The sequence below is a fragment of the Galleria mellonella genome, unplaced genomic scaffold (genome assembly GCF_026898425.1).
Source record: "Galleria mellonella isolate WM207_F2 unplaced genomic scaffold, CSIRO_AGI_GalMel_v1 utg35, whole genome shotgun sequence".
Taxonomy (NCBI): domain Eukaryota; kingdom Metazoa; phylum Arthropoda; class Insecta; order Lepidoptera; family Pyralidae; genus Galleria; species Galleria mellonella.
In genome coordinates, this window is record NW_026442082.1 from 1,355,092 (window position 1) to 1,361,363 (window position 6,272).

Genomic DNA, 6,272 nt, shown 5'->3' on the forward strand with positions numbered 1-6,272 from the left:
AAAAAAATTATAAACATAAAAGTGAGCTTGTTCGTTTGTTTCTTGCCTGTTATAGTTTTATGAAATTTGATATATAATACATATACTATATGGGATGGAGAGGGACATAGGTGATTTCTTATCCCAGTCAGTGAATATATCTCGGTGGCGAAAACGAAGTTGTGGACGCTGGTAAATAATATGAAAGTATACAATTATAATAAACTATCTGATCCTACAAATATTAATTTGATTCCTACTGTCATATAGAAGGTGCGTTTTTCTCTTATCGCGATAAAAATTATCCTGTCTCTCAAGCTGGAAAAAACAATACACTTTTACAAAATTTCAAAAACAGTTGAGATATTATATATAAGAGATTGGTGTGAACAAACATCAAGATACAAACATATTAAAGAAAAGAACAATTATTGGTCAATGATTAGGTAATTATGACAGGCGTGACGGATATGTATTTATGTGTGATTACATAATTAATACCAAACAGGAAATGTGCGCACATCTTATTTGTAACGTAGGCGTCTGTGCGTAGATCCCGTGTTGATCTTCAGAATACGTGATTGAATCCTATTCATTCACTATTAGCCATCAAGATAAATCTATGGAATATAAAGATTGTTGTGTCAACTAATAAATACTATAACAGAAATCCATTTTCCGAATCCCAGATCAGGGGAATCAATCAGTTATTGGATATCATTGTATTGTTCGATGACAATACAATAAATGTGATATCTAAAAGCTGTTATAACATCGGATGTATAGGACCAAAAGATATTTGAAAGACTCATCCTAAGTGTAGTAACAATACTTCATCATCACATCATCTGTTAACTGACCACTACTGAACTTAAACCTCTCCCTATTTTTTTTTTGTTGTATAAAAATGGTATGGTTTTTCCAAGAGACTACAGCATGGAGTTCTTCAAAAGGGGAGTAAAGAGGTTTCTTCAGAGTCGGCAACGCACGCGTAATGCCTCTAGTATTGCAGGTGTTCATAGGCTACGGTAACCACTTACCATCAGGTGGGCCATATGCTTGTTTGCCACCTCAGTGGTATAAAAAAAAATGGCAACCCCGCCTGCGCTAACGGAATACGCTAGCGGAGCACCAGTGAAGGGTTACCAATGAGAATGAAAACAGGCCAGTTTGTCCATCATGATGAATTCATAAGGAATTAACTGTGATAATTTCCAGGGGGAACCGCGTGGAGGTCGACCTGGTTGGGTATATTGCTAGCAATGAGATTTTTAGTCTCCTTTACTAATAATCTCTTTCTTCAACCTCTCCCTATTAAGGGCTTTTGCTAATAGTTGCCATTCTTGGTAGGCAAGTTGGTAACTACAGTTAAGCTTTGGTCATAATAATAAATTGGTCCTATAGATATCAAAATAGCTTCAGTGGTTTAATGTCTAGAACAAAATAACTGGTTTTGTCACAATTGAAGTAATTTTTCGTGGAACTCAATTATTAATTATAATAATTAACTGAATCTAAAGAAGAAGAAAATGTTCGTTCAAAATGAAGACAATATTGTGTATTTTCATAAATAGAATGTCATAAAAATATTAGTAGCTTAATGTAATAAAAGTACGCCATTGACGTTGAAAATTAAATTATCTGCTAGGGACATAATAACCAGTAACCAGCACAATGCGCGGTATTTGAACTGTTTTAAATGCCAAGAATACAATGCTTTTTTAAATCTTTATTAAAACAATTTGGCCGTGGTAGAAAATTTTTTTTAATAAAGAGTTCCTGTAATGTAGTAATAAACTATATGGAGACGTTAAATTTAAACTTTCGCGTTGTTTACAAATATTTTTTTTAAATACACAATCGGGACTTAACGCGATGTCTTTACATATATATAGTGCCTACATACCTCGTCGTCGTGACCACGACGTGGTGCAATTCACGTCGAAACGTCGGCAATAAAGAAGCAGTGTGTAGGTATAATTTACCTGTAAAAGCTTTTACATCGCGTTAAGTCCCGGTTATGTATTTAAAAAAAAATATATATGGAGATATTATGTAATACTTGATTTATATCATAAAGTAAGAAGTATGGTTATATCATGCGGAAAAATGAAAGTCATGTTTTAAAGATGTCAAATATAAAAGTAAACGAATGTAAAATGGCATGACGAAAGAATGGGTCAAGGTGATATGTATAAAAGAGGAGTAAGCCCAGTTTGATGACTAATTTGTAAAAGAGGGAAATATAGGCCGACCCCAAATAATCGAGAAAAGACAAAGGAGTAATTATATAAAAAGTAAAATGTTGATTTTTAAATAAATAATAAATATATTATTTAAAATTGATAAAAAAATATTTTAATGTAATAACTACTTTTAACTACGTTTAACTTACGTGTATTGTAGTCGATAAAGCTCGACTAGTTTCGGGACTATCCGGGACCCTTAGTCATGAGCTACTATGACGCGACTAGGCTGGCCAGTTCGACTTAGGCTCTCTCTCAACTCAAAAACACGTTAGTTAAACCAGTAATTATTAAAATATACATTATAATTATAATATACATTAAAATATAATAAGTGCTTGCAAAATTTCTAACAATAAAAATTACATTTCAGTATTTTTTTATATTTTTTTACATGTACCTAAAAAGTTAACAAGTAAAATTTTGGGGACAGTTTATTCTCTATTCAATCGCTAAAACATGATTGAATAACAAACATCTAAACATTCAAACTTCTTTCAGATTTATAAAGAAGGAAGTTATTAGTATAATTCATCTCCATTAGATAAAAATAGGAGCAGGAAAAAATCTTGTTATAGATTTATTATACCTAATTAACTTTTCCATACTTACAATAGCAAATTTATATTCGATTAAATTAAATTCAATAAAAATGTCTACATTTTCTTAACTCTTATAAAAGTATTTTTTTTTTTTTTCTTCAAAACTCGTTAAATTGCGCAAATTTTTTTCCTAATAACTCTTCGTAAATCTAACCATTTAAATTAAATTGGAGAAGCGGAATGTTTTTTCAAACGTGGAATATTTTTCCGATCTTCGCATGTAATTTATCACTCTCTTGGAAACTTTGTATATAAATCTTCCATCACATTTAAAACACTAATTACATTTCAGTAATAATCACTTATTACCATTAGGCGTATCTTCTTTTAAAAACCTTCTGAAATTACAAAGATAAACCACCTAAATATCTGATATATAAAAAAAAAATCAATCGCCGAATGTATGTAATCTAGAACGGCTGTATGTATTTAGCTAATTATTTTTATAATTGTCAAGACCATATTTGTATAAGAGAAAATGTTTAAAAAATCAAAAAGCTATTTGAAAAATTCAAACTTAATTATAAGCAAAAAAGACTACTTAATTATAAGCAAATATTAATGATAAATTTACATTAACCATAATTTTGTAGTAGATAAAGAAAATCAAACCAAATATCAAAAAATGTATTTAAACAGCTTTTATGCAACATATTTGTTTTATAAACCTCTTATATGACGATAAAATGGTTCGTGGCTTTCAGAAATTGCAACGGATGGAAGAATATACTGTGACGCCATGATAACCTTATCATGATCATCACAGTGTATTCTGTGACATCCGTGGTACTGTTTATATTTATAGATATTACCAGTTATCATCAAATGGCTCGTTAGCTTGTTTACCATTCTAAGTTGCTTAAAAAAGTCATATATGTGCATAATGAAATATATGTCTGCTATCAGGTAAACTATGTTTTCTCCAGCTTGGTGGTATGAAGAGGAAATCCTATATAATTTTCGTCTACAAAATAAACCAGCCTTTCTTTGAACTTGACGTCAAAATCCATTTAACAATAATCCGCTCCTTAATTCGTAATTCAACATCATGATTTGACAATCGACTTTAATATTTCCGCCCCAAATATCATAAGGACGGCCGTGCATTTACGAAATATTTTCCTTTATTAGATTGCGAGTCCATTCCAGGCTGGAGTTGGGGCAGTTTATAAAAACAAAAGGACAAGTGTGACTCGATTCCGCCCACTCGAGGTGCCGTAGTAGAGAAAAATGCTATTGCGTTGCGAGAAATTTGAGGTGTAATCTATGTATGTATGTATTGTAAGTATATACGTAAACAAAAAAATGGCCAAAAATATTTTTGTTACTATAGTATCTTAGATCTATCTACATAATATGTAACGGGAAATTAATGAACTCACTGTGTTTTTGTCTTGTCCAATAATTATTCCAACTTCATTCGAAAGACTTACCTGGCATAACACAATTCATTAATTTCTCGTTACATATGTAGATATATATGTATAGACATTAGATAAAAATGAACATAATCTTTCAAAATAGTATCTTATCTTACTAATCCTGTTATTATTATCTAGCGTAAAATGTAAGGATGTATGCCCTTTACGTAAAAATCACGAAACAATTTGAATGAAACTTGGTACACGGTTATATTAAATTCTCAGTCAAATACTCAGAACACAGATGAGTTTAAACAATGATTCACTCAGGCAAAACCACGAGTGAGTAGTAAGTGAGTTTTCGTACTTTGCGGCCTTTATTCGCGTTAACAAGATATGTTTTTTGACCGGGATAATAACCTTATTTCCTTTTCCATCCCAAATAGTACATGTACCTTTACCAAATTTAATAACGATTGGTCGAGTTGTTAATGCGCCAATAGGCAACGAACAAACAAACTCACTTTCATATTTATAATATTAATAAAAATGGTAATAGTAGGTATAGACCAGTATACTCTTCATATATAGAGAGACCCGTACCCACCTGTGGGACGCTAATGGGTTATTACAGAAGTAGGATAAGCTACAAAACAATTTGTTTTTGCTGCATATTCCATTTCCAACAGTTCAATTATCAAGGGTTTATTTTAATAACCGCTGAACCCTAAAAAGGAGCGCAATTTGGCATCAAATGTAACTTCGCCAGTTATGATGGGGCCCTCCAATTAAAACTTGTCTCACGATTAACTCCACAGGGCCTTAATATTTTTTTTTTTCATGAATCAGTTTTATTATAGACTAGATGACCTAGTAAACGCTATTTTGAACCTCACCGCCACCTTCTTAACTAAATAAAAACTATTAAAAAATCTTTATTATTTAGAAGAGAGAAGAGCTTCTGCCACCCAACTCCATTACCATCAATAGAAGACCACACCGCGTCATCCGAAGAGAGCTTAGTACAGTAACCCGGGGGTAGTTGCCCCTGGAATTGAAGCCGGAGCCTCAAGGTCCTCACCTAAACCTCCTAGGAAGGTCTAGATGGCCCGAATTGATTGAAACTACGTTTTCTCTTAAATCTATAATATCTATATTATAAGTGAATATAGAAAAGCATATAAACAAATAAATCATGTTTAGACGCCTTGTTACAAAATAGTGTCTATTAACTTCTATATAAACAAATAACTTTGTTTTATTAAAAATAAAAGATATTTAAAGGAATCAATTTTATCATTTTGAACATCTTTTATCTTCTTTTTATGGAGGAAGGGAAAGAGATCTCTTTGAACTATTTGGTGTTCCATTGTTGTAATTTATAGACTATTATACTATAATTACAATTAAATATTGTTGCATCGATTAAATTATGTTTAATTATTGCATTCTGTTGGAAACTGTTTATATTATATATACTGCTGTAACTGATTTAAATTATTTTTGTGGTTAGGCTGTATATGTTAAATAAATTCAAGGGCTTCACTTAGGTGACATTGAATTTCGCAGTTGATGACTGAAACGTGCTTTATAACTTTATGATCAGAATAAAAGAGTCGTAAAGACGGATTCTACGCTGCACGTCGGCTCCAGTTATCTAGTACAAGGTATGAACTCGACACGACTTTAGAACAGTAAAATCATGTCTGTTTTATGACGTTTATTACTTCATATTATTAACGTAAGAAGGAGCTGGTACAAATAAAAAGTTTATGCTGAAAAGAGCTATAGTGTGGATTTTTTCTGAGGGATTTTTATAACAGGATGCAATTTAAATGGTAACCTCTCCAGAGCTATCGCTATATACTAGCGGGACCCCAGTAAATGATAACAGGTGTGCATAAATTTAATTAAGTTAGCCCTTTGTGACAAATTCATCAGGAAGTAACTATGATAATTTCCAGGGAAGATGAAACGGAAGTCGACCCAATACAACTAGAAATGGAACTGTTTCACATCAGCCCTTAACTATCTACTGCTGAACATAGGCCTCCTCCATATGGGGGGTTTTGTCAGTAACTGCC